Genomic DNA, 11134 nt, shown 5'->3' on the forward strand with positions numbered 1-11134 from the left:
CAGACTTCTGTTTACAGTCATCTAAAGGCAATTCAGACAGGATTAATGGAATGAGTAGTCAGATAAAGGGGGAGAGAAGGGAGCAGGGAAAGTTACCTCAAACTTACTGCTTCTTGGTTTTTAGGTTCCACTATGTCTTTAATTTCTCACTAGTCTTTTGCAACAAATCTCTCTTACTTTATTTATTTTGGTCTGGGTGGCTCAGATGGTTAAGCGTCTGCCTTTGGCTCAGGTCATGATCTCCAGGTCATGGAATCGAGCCCCACGTCCCGCTCCCAGCTCAGTGGGGTGTCTGCTTCTCCCTCTCTCTCTGCCTCTCCCCGTGCTTGTGTTCTGTCTCTGTATCTCTCTGAAATGAATAAAAAAAAAAAAAAAAAAACTTTAATATTTATTTTTTAATTATTTTTTTAAAGATTTTATTTATTTATTTGAGAGAGCGAGCAGAGAGAGAGAGCATGAGCTGGGGGAGCGGCAGACAGAGGGAGCAGCAGGCTCCCCATTGTGCAAGGAGCCCCATGCAGAACTCCATCTGAGGACCCTGGGCTTCAGACTGGAGCAGAAGACAGACACTTTTTTTTTTTAAGAGTTTATTTATTTATTTAACAGACAGAGATCACAAGTAGGCAGAGAGGCAGGCACAGAGAGAGGGGGAACCAGGCCCCCCGCTAAGCAGCCCCACGTGGGGCTCGATCCCAGGACCCTGATATCATAACCTGAGCCAAAAGCAGAGGCTTAACCTACTGAGCCACCAAGGCGCCCTAGACCTTGCTTTTAAATGCGCTTCTTCACTGATCTTACCCAGTAGGACCATTCCTCATTCTGGAGGCTGTAATTCTAGGTTGTAATTCCCCTGAGGACAGCCGCAGTTTGGCAGGACCCCAGCGGCAGAAGAAATTTAGTTCACATTTTCTGTCCAGCTGTATCTAGTCACGGCCACCTACAGGTGACCAAGCCACACTCTCAGGACGCAAAACAAGGGTAATAAGATGTTGTTATCTTTGTGCATACTTAGAGCTTCCGGGGCCAAAGTTCTTGGCCATAAAATAAGAAGGTGTGCCAGAAGGTGGCGTGTTTGACTCTATAGATGTGAAAAATCCCGTTTCTATATTTTTTCAGCTAAGCCTTGGGGTCTCATGGAGGCAGAATAACACCTACGGGGGATCTGCTCCCGGTTTGGGGATTGAGTGACAGTGTTTCTGAAGTTGGTGGGTGACCTAGTGTCAATCTAACGCACTCCGGTTAGCAGCTTACTCTAGCCTGGGAGTCTTTGAGTGATGGGCAAACAGTCTAATAGATTTTAAGTGCTTGACCCATGACCACCAATTTTTGCAGCTTTTTGGCCTCTGAGATCTCCATTAGCAACAGCGTTTATCTACACAAAACAAGACAGACAAACATGTGCACCTTTGGATACCAGCGGCAACCAAAAGGCATTACTGTGGACAGGCCAAGAGAAGGTTGTGGGCCCTACCAGCAGCTCCCGTAGCGTGGATTTCGTCTGCAAACTCCAGGGGCACCCGGATGGCTCAGTCTGCTAAGCGTCTGCCCTCGGCTCAGGTCATGGAATCAAGCCCCACGCTGGGCCCCCTGCTAGGTATGGAGCCTGCTTCTCCCTCTCCCTCCATCCCTCCCCTCCTCCCTCTGCCTCATGCTCTCTTTTTCTCAAATAAATAAATAATATCTTTTAAAAAAAACTCTGGGTGGGGGGTGCCTGCGTGGCTCAGTGGGTTAAGCCTCTGCCTTCAGCTCAGGTCATGATCTCAGGGTCCTGGGATCGAGCCCCGAGTCAGGCTCTTTGCTCAGCAGGGAGCCTGCTTCCCCCTCTCTCTGTGCCTGCCTCCCTGCCTACTTGTGATATCTGACTGTCAAATAAATATATAAAATCTTAAAACAAAAACCAAAAAACCTCTGGGGGCATCTGGGTGGCTCAGTCTGTTGAACGTCTACCTTCAGCTTGGTCATGATCTCGGAGTGTCCTGGGATGGAGCCCCACTTCAGGCTCCCTGCTTGGTGGGGAATCAGCTTCTCCCTCTCCTGTCTGCTGCTCTGCCTGCTTGTGCTCTCTCTCTCTCTCTCTGTCAAATAAATAAATAAAATCTTAAAAAAAAAAAAAAAAATTCTGCAGACTCCGGTAAATAGGTATCGCAGACTGGAACTGGGGAAAGGACAAAACCACCAAATCCCAGTAAGTGAGAACTGGAGATTGGAGTTGGTAAAAGACACTGCAAACAACAGAGGAATTTTGCACTGAACCAAGAGTTCTGAATGGAACCATTCGCCAGCTCAAGCTGACATGCTAAGCCCGGGGACTGGAAAGCCAATTAGACTAGGAGCTCAGAGCAAAGAAAGCGGAACTCAGGACCGACAGGAGCTCACCCACAGCCCTCAGAAGGATGAGAAAGGCAGTGAGCTCCCAAGTGCCTGCAGGGTACCTCGTCTGTGTTTCTTACTGTTCCCCAAGTCCTTGGAAGTCTCCTTTGCTCCCAGTCAATGACACTAAATCTGTTAAACAACAAAAATTTCGCTTCGGATCTTTGAAGATCAAACGGGCTTTATGCAACAATTGCTGAATCCAGGAGTATCCCATCTAGCCCTGGAAGGGAGCTCCCCTGAGTTGCAGAAAAGGAAAGGATTTTTATTTACTTTAATATTTTTTTAGAGAGTGTGTGGGGAGGGGCAGAGGCAGAGAGAGAATCCTAACTAGGCACCACACCCAGTGTGGAGCCCAACACTGGGCTCTGTTCCACAGCCCTGAAATCATCACTTACCTGAGTTTGAAATCAAGAGTTGGATCCTTAACCGACTGAGTCACCCAGGTGCCACACTCCCCTCTTTTTTTTTTTTTTTTTTTTTTTTTGAAGAGGAAAGGTTTTTAGAGGTGGAAGGGAGGTCAGATAAAGGAAATGCAAAGACTGTTCTTTCAGGCAAGGTTACCTTCCTGGGGGAATGGGAGGGGTTCTCAGGTGGATTAGCTTTGGGCTGCTGACCAGGTACTCTGTGTTGACTGTGACACAAGGGGACATTCCTTGGGGGCTGAAGCTGCAATTAGGTTAGGTATTAAGTCTTGGTTTGCTGATGTGGGGTTGAGCATAGGTGACTCCATTTTGGGACCTGCCATTTCCTTTTTAACAAGTCAATTGTTTAATTTGCTGAGTTTATACCTTAGGTATTAAGGAAACCTGCCTAGTGGATTCCAAATTCATATCACATTTCCCCCCAGCAAAACAGTTGGGCCTCATTCTTGCAATGGACTGAACTTTTTCTACAGTCAACCTGAGACCTAGATATAACAAGGATTCCAGGCTAAAGCAGTGGATCCCAACCTTTTCCCCCACTTTCCTGCATGCGAGGAGACAATGGCATTCCCATGCTCCCATGCGGGCTTGCTTGCTGCTTCTCCAACAGGCCCAACTGCCCCAGTGCTCCAGCCCAAGCAACCTCCCCCACAGTCTTCCCTGCTGCAGGACTCCCTCTTCCATAGAAGCTAAAAATGCCAAGACTTTCTTCTCACCCTCCTTAGGGCTGGACGACGGACATGTGACCTGATCCTGGCCAACAGGACCTGTAAGAAAGCTTTTGGGCAAGGTTTCCCCCTATGCAGATTCATGGGAGGAAATGCCTTTCTTGGCTTGATGTCTGCATGTCTGCAATGCCTGGAACTCCTCGACCATCTGTCTTTTGACCACGAGGAAGGGATGTTGCTAAAAGCTGAGCGTGGCCAAATGGAAAGTTGGAAATTTGGAAAGCACCCTGGGTCCTCAACATCATGGTTGAAATACTGTCTCTACCCCAGACCCCACCAGTTTGCCTTCGAACCTCCTGTTATGTGAGATAACAATATCCTAATTGGCTAAGCTAGGGGTTCTCAAACTTCTGGCCTCAGGACCCCTTCGAGCTCTTAGAAATTATTGACCACCCCAAAGAGCTTCATTTATGTGCGCAATGCTTCAAGATTTACTGCATTGGAAACCGAAAGAGAGAAGTTTAAATATTTATGTATTAGCTTATCGTCAAACAACAATAATAAACCCATTTCATGTTAATACAAACAACATGGTTTCACGAGAAAACTATATTTTCAGGGCTCCTGGGTGGTGCAGTCAGTTAGGCGTCCGGCTCTTGGTTTTGGCTTGGGTCATGATCTCATGATGGGACTCAGGGCGGTGGGATTCAGCCCCCGACTGGGCTCTGCACTCAGCCAGAGTCTGCTTAAGATTCCTTCTGCACACCACCCCCTTTCTCTCTAAAATACAAATAAATCTTTAAAAAATATATATTTAAAAAATTATGTTTTCCACAAGGAAAAAAATCAGTAAAAAGAGCGGCGGTTCCACCCTTCCACAAATCTCTTTAATGTCTGAATTAACAAGAGACAGCTGGATTCTAATACCTGCTTCTGTACCCGATCTGTTGTGATATCACAGACCACATAAGCACTGGAACTCTCCCACTTTGCACTCATGAAACGATGAGGGTGGTCTTGGTGTTATCATGAAAATGCTTCTTTAATTCCACGGACACCTTGAAAGGGTCTTGGAAATTTCCCAGGGTTCTCCAGATCTTTGAGAAAGGGTGCTCTAAGCTCTAAGCCATTCTTAAACTTTTTTTTTTTTTTTTAAGATTTATTTTTATAGGGACGCCTGGGTGGCTCAGTTGGTGAAGCAGCTGCCTTCGGCTCAGGTCATAATCTCAGGGTCCTGGGATCAAGCCCTGCATGGGACTCTCTGCTCAGCGGGGAGCCTGCTTCTCCCTCTCTCTCTGCCTGCCTCTCTACCTACTTGTGATCTCTGTCCATCAAATAAATAATAAAATCTAAAAAAAAAAAAAAAAAAGTCATGTGTGCTTAGTTCCACAGAACTGTACACTTAAAGAGGGTAAAAATGATGAATTTTATGTTACGTATATTTTATCATAATACAAGAATCAGTTATTTGTAAACCTTGGTACTTTAGCTATGCTATGGAATAAGTCACCTACAACACATTCACACCTGAGGAAGCAGTGCTTTTCCTAAAACATTGATTATTTTCAGGGCACCTGGGTGGCTCAGTCCTTTGAGAACTCTAGTCCTGGTTCCCGCTCAGGTCGTGAGCTCAGCCAGGATTGTGGGATTGAGTCCTGGTGGGGAGTCTGCTTCTTTCTCTCTGCACCCCAACCAATAAATAAATAAATAAATGTTTTTTTAAAAACCCCCAAAACTAATTATTTTCAGCCACAAAGCTCTGGTCCAGCTGTAGGTTCAATTGCTTTGTAAGAAAATTTTCATTCAAAGCCACTTACTTTTCCTTCCCACTGAGTCAGCTGGGGAGGGCGAGATCGTGTTTTCCTGCATGAAAACAACCGAGAAACAGCGCTGGGCTATGCACAGAAGCTGTTTCATAGTATCGCAGAAATAAAATCACAGGTCGGGACTTTCTCTCTCTCTCTCTCTCTCTCTCTCTCACACACACACACACACACACACACACACACACACACACACGTAGTATCAGGAAACGCCTGTCTGTTTTGGCTTTGGAAGCAGGGATTTTGGTTTCCTTGGCTTCAGAGCTGTGCTTGGAGCCGGGCCATCCAGGGAAACTGAGCAAGTCCACGGGTCCATCGAACTTGGGCTGGATCCATCAAGGACACAAAAAATAGACTATCCAGCCCTCTCCCCCAAGTGGAGCAGACAAAAGTGTCGTTGATGCCGCTGCTGTGGAAAGCTTCAGAAGGGCCCCGTGGGAGGAAGCTTGGCATGAGAGGGCCAGCAGCTCGGCCTGACCCTGGAAGGGAGCACCGGGCTGGGGGAAGAACCAGGGCCCCTTGCTCGGCCCCCACTGGCCGACACCCTGTGCTTTCTCAGGGAGAGAAAGAGGGAGGCAGCCTGTCCGTGCAGGCTCCTCCCCGGGTCGCTTGCCCTGATGTCTGCGGAATTCTCGCAAAAGGACGCCACCCATGGAAAAATGCTTAGATATAACATTAAATGAAAAAATCAAGATAAAAAGATGATGCACATGTAACATATGTATGAACGTAATCCAAGTAGACATTGCGTCTTTGTTTAAAGAAATGTTTAAAGCGTCATTGAAAAACAAGACCAGGGGGGTGCTTGGCTGGCTCAGTGGGAAGGGCACACAACTCTTGACCTTGGGGTTATCAGTTCAAGCCCCATGTTGGGGGGAATATATATATATTTTTTTAATTAAAAAGAGAGAGAGAGAGAGAAGCAAACAGGAGGAAATACATTACAACTGTACCAGTGATGTTCTCTGGGTGGTTGGAGATAACAAGTAATTGTTTATCTCTCTTTTTTAAGATTTTTATTTATTTATTTATTTGAGAATGGGAGAGAGAAAAAGATCATGAGTCAGGGGAGGGGCAGCAGGAGAGGGAGAAGCAGATTTCCCTCTGAGCAAGGAGCCCGATGCGGACTCGATCTCTGGACTGAGCTGAAGGCAGACCGTTAACCAACTGAGCCACCCAGGCGCCCTGTTTATCTCTTATTTACATTTTTCTGTGGTTTTAAATTTTTCTGCAACTAGAGTGTGTTATTTAAATGGCAATAAACACGTTTTGAACTCTACCAACCCAACAGCCCCTGGGCATGGGGGGCGGTGTGGGCTGTGGAAAATTGGGTGGGGAACACTCTTGGAAAGATCTGGCAGTGGTAGAGAGCTTGTTCCCCAGGGGGAAGAGTGGAAACGTCTGGAAGGGTAGAGGTAGAGCACACCCCTGGCTTTTTTGCCTTATAGCGTTTCTCGGAGTTACTCCAGTCCTGCAGACCAAGCCACACCATAGCAGACACGATTGTCCCCGGGGAAGGTAGACCCAACTCCCAGAGCAGAATTAGCTTCTGGCCTCTGCTCCCCACTCCTCCCATCCCCCTCACCTGACATTCCAGAAACACTTTCCGCAAAGGGTTCTCCTTTGCGTGGTCCTCAGACATCCACATTCTGACACTTTTGAGAATATGACCTAAGTGCCTGGCGGGGGCTGCTTGTTTCCCCAGCCCCATGCTCCTTGGGCTTCGATCTAAACCATCCCTCCTGCCTCCTCAGCCATGTTGGGACCACGTTGCTAACACCAGCCGCAGCTGTGGAAAATGACATAGACAGTTTGTCCTTTGGAAACACTTGGCTTGTTCCTTGGAAGGAAAAACTTAGCTCATCCCAAGGAAAAGGAGAGAGCCGGGGATGGTACAGTAATCTCTGGATTCTGCAGAAATCTAGTGCTTGGCCCCCTTTCCTCTTCTTCTTCTGACTGTCATTAGATTTTTGCAGAGGCCCTCGTTTCCCCAAGAATGGATTTTCTTCACATCCACACCATAGTGAAGCTAGATCACGACCTCCCCAGAATAGCACAATCAGGCAAGTTGCTTTCTCAGAGTCCACGTGGTGTGGTCAGGTGGGCTGGATGGAGCCTTAGAATACAGCCCGGAGAATGTTCCAGTTGCTTTGGGAGATGGTCTAATAGTTAAAAATACCGTGAGGAGACACGGGGACGTCTGAAGCTGGGCAAGCACTGGAGAGGGCCCCTGGCTTGAGAGAAGTGTTTGGTGAGGAGGTGAGGAGAGCTAGAAAGTTCTTCCAGCCCTGCAGCTGTTGCTAGCTCCAGGTGTAACACACACACACACACACACACACACATCACAGCGGATGGGAAGAGACGGCATCTTCAGACCACCGTGCTGGGGGCTGCCCTCCTGCTAGGATCTTATGAAGTATAGCCTCCCCGAGAAGGAATGAAGGAAAGCAGGAGGAGGGGGACGGGTTTCAATATTCAAATGGGTCCTAGATCCCCTGCCCTCCTCTCAGGTCAAGGCCCTTTATTTAGCTTCCTGGGCAGTACAAGTGACCCTTTTCCAGTGAGTTCCCTTGGACCGAACTGGACTCTGAATAGGGTTCCCACTCTTGGTATCCTTCCCCCACCACGTGAAGGGGCTACACTTCAGGAGGGTGAGGCTGAGAAAGGCATCCCTGTCCCCACCCCGGGCATCAGACAGTCACTGCAGCTGGAGACTGTGTGTGTATCTGCAGGGCCGTCCCTTGTCCCCTACCACCCCCGTGCAAGGGTAGGGGTAGGGAGATAGAACGGGGTGAGAGCCCCAGCCCTACCCTCCCGCAGCCCAGCACAGCTCAGCCTGCCCACCTGCCACCCCCCCCCACAATTAGTACCTTCGTGGTTCTCCCTGGCCTTCCCACCCGGATCCTCAAGGAGTCCCCTACCTCCCCTCTCCCCTCCTCGCCTCTGTCATCCCAGCGGGGAGAATATGCAATCTCTGGTGGTCTCTTTAGCTGTCCTTGACACTGAAGAGAACTGAGCCCAGTGAGTCACAGTGTACTGTGGGCTAAGCTGTGTCCCCAGTGTCCCTACAACAAAGGCCTAACCTCCAGTCCCTCAGTAAAGAAGCAGATTTGGAGAGGAGCCTTGAAAGAGGTGAGGAGGTTAAAATGGGGCTGTTGGGGGGCAGGGCGGGCTGGTGTAATACACCTGGTGTCCTCGAAAGAAGACGATGGGTCTCTAAGGGTTGGTGCCAGATCAGGACCGTATGGACAGGCAGTGAGAGGGCCACCCTCTACACGCCAAGGACAGAGACCTCAGAGGAAACCAACTTGTCCACACCTAGATCTTGGATTTCCAGCCTCCCACCCCGTCCGTGGTATTTTGTTACCAAAGTCTGAGCAAGAGAATACGGTCCTTGGCAGAACTTGTGGTTTCGGGACTCTGTCTTGGGGAGACACGCCCCCATTCACACACAGACAGCCCGCTGTGGCGGTGTTGCCCTCCCCTCGACTGGCCGGGTAGGGGTTTGTGGGTGGAGGCGGAGGGGCTCAGAAAAGACCCATGAAAGGAGGTTAACCACATGAGTTGGGTCCCCTCTGATTCCCTGCTTAGAGGGAGAGAGAGGGACAACCATCCCACCCTGTGGGCAAACCCCACCTTGTGGGTGATGGGAAAGAGGGAGAGAACACCTGTCCCTCCTTGTCACCAAGGAAAATCCCCAAGGGCTCAGCCCCTGTGCCTCCGGAAGCCCCCACGCATTCTTGGGGCTGCAGGGAATGGATGGACACCAAGGCCCTGGGCAACGCCACGTCCTGATCATCGGGGCCATCGGCTGCCACCAAAAGGAGACAGCATCAGTCTCCTGCTGTCGTTTGAGAGACCCAAGAGTGTGCCCAGCACATGCTCTGCCCTTCCTTGGCGGAGAACAGGAGTGGGAAGGGAGTGGAAGGGGTTTCAAACCTTCCTTGCACCATTTACAACCCCCTTACCCCCCACGCCAGAGCAGCCGGGACCCCTGAACAGAGCTTCCCCCTAGTGGCAACTAAGGGCCATGCAGGCTTTTCCAGGAAGTAGTGCACTGGAATTAAGAGTTCTTTAAAAAAATATATTAAATGTTGGAAGGAGCACTTATTTCCCTCTTTTCCCCTATATCTCTGAGAAGGAGAGGAAGGAGACAGAAAAGGAGAGAAAGAAGCAAGGTGGGAGGGGTGCAGGAAGGACTGAGGGAATTTTTTACCTGTTTAATAAATGTGAGGCAAAGTTTAATATTTCCTTAAAAGCACCATGAGGCCATTTGCTCTTTGCCATCTCAAGCCTGGCTCCTTTTAGCAAACTAGCTCAGAATCCAGCCTAGTAATGGTGCCAAATTTTTCCCGGGGATAGTTAAATTTATTTAATCCTTACACAACCCTCGGAAGCACCATCATCTCAATCTCATTATCATCATCATACCCATACAAATAGGATGACTAAAGTACCAAGAGGGTACGTGACCTACACAGGGGTTACAGAGTTATTGAATAAGGAAGTCTGGAGTCTGGGTTGGTGTTTGGGCTCCAGCAAGAGGATCGAATATTAACCCCTATGCTGAGCCAGACCAGCACCAAGGTCAAGGGTTCTTGAAAAATTCCTGCAGGCTGAACTCACCAAATATTTGGTCTTTTGTGTCTCAAGTTCCTCCTCCAAGCTCTGACACTCCAAGCCCCCGAGATATGGAGGGGAGGCACAGGATGTTTCTTCCTTCTCACAGTCCTATAAGCTCTCCGGTGACCCTGACCCTCTGAGCAAAAAAAAATAATAATAATAATTGTAGGAGTGCTGGCTGGCTCAGTAGGTAAAGCATGTGAATCTTGATCTTGGGGTCATGAATTTGAGCCTAAGGTTGGGTGGAGATATTGCTTAAATAAATAAAAAAAAAATTATAAAAGTAATGAAAGAAAAGCCAGAGAACTATATCTCTTAATGGGAAAAAAAAAAAAAAAAAAAGAAAAGAAAAAAAAAAAAAGCCAATTAGTTCCAAAGATTGCAAACCACCCTCTGACCTCTTTTATCCAAAGTCTTTTAAACAGCTTGCTGAAGGGAAAGGACGAGAAGAATGCTACCACACACCATTCATTCATTCAACAAATACGTATTTCATATCCAAAAGTATGAGTTCCTATTGGGTTCTAGGCTAGGTTCTATTCTAAATTCCTGGGATGTAGCAGGGAACCGGACAAGAGCTACCATCCTGGGTGAAGGAGTCTAGGAGACAGAGACCATCAGTACTTGCACAAAGGGATAAGGAAGGAGGACAATCAATGACAAGGTAATTTCAGGAAGTGATAAGCAACTTGGTCAAATAAACCTAGATAATAGGGAGGATCTGAGGACCAGGCCCACTTTAACCACTGGACTTTAACCAGATGTCAGGAAAGTCCTTTTGGAGAAATGACACTTGAGCTGAGACCCAGGTAATAAGAAAGAGCCCAAGAAGAGCCAACCATGTCAAGGTCTAGAGAAGAGTGTCGGGAAATTAGCATGGAAAGAGGAGGAACCAAGAAAAGCTCAACATGTTAGTGTGTCAGAAAAGAAGAGGGAAGGGGAGCCTGGGTGGCTCAACGGGTTAAGCCTCTGCCTTCGGCTCAGGTCATGGTCTCAGGGTCCTGGGATCAAGCCCTGCATTGGGCTCTCTGCTCAGGGGGGAGCCTGCTTCCCCCACTGACCCCCTGCCTACTTCTCTGCCTACTTGAGATCTCTCTCTCTGTATCAAATAAATAAATACAATCTTTAAAAAAGGAAGGAAGAAAGAAAGAAAGAAAGAAAGAAAGAAAGAAAGAAAGAAAGAAAGAAAGAAAGAAAGAAAGAAAAGAAGAGGGAAAAGAGGATC

Source organism: Lontra canadensis, unplaced genomic scaffold (assembly GCF_010015895.1).
Source record: "Lontra canadensis isolate GAN:19392208 unplaced genomic scaffold, GSC_riverotter_1.0 scaffold41, whole genome shotgun sequence".
Taxonomy (NCBI): Eukaryota; Metazoa; Chordata; class Mammalia; order Carnivora; family Mustelidae; genus Lontra; species Lontra canadensis.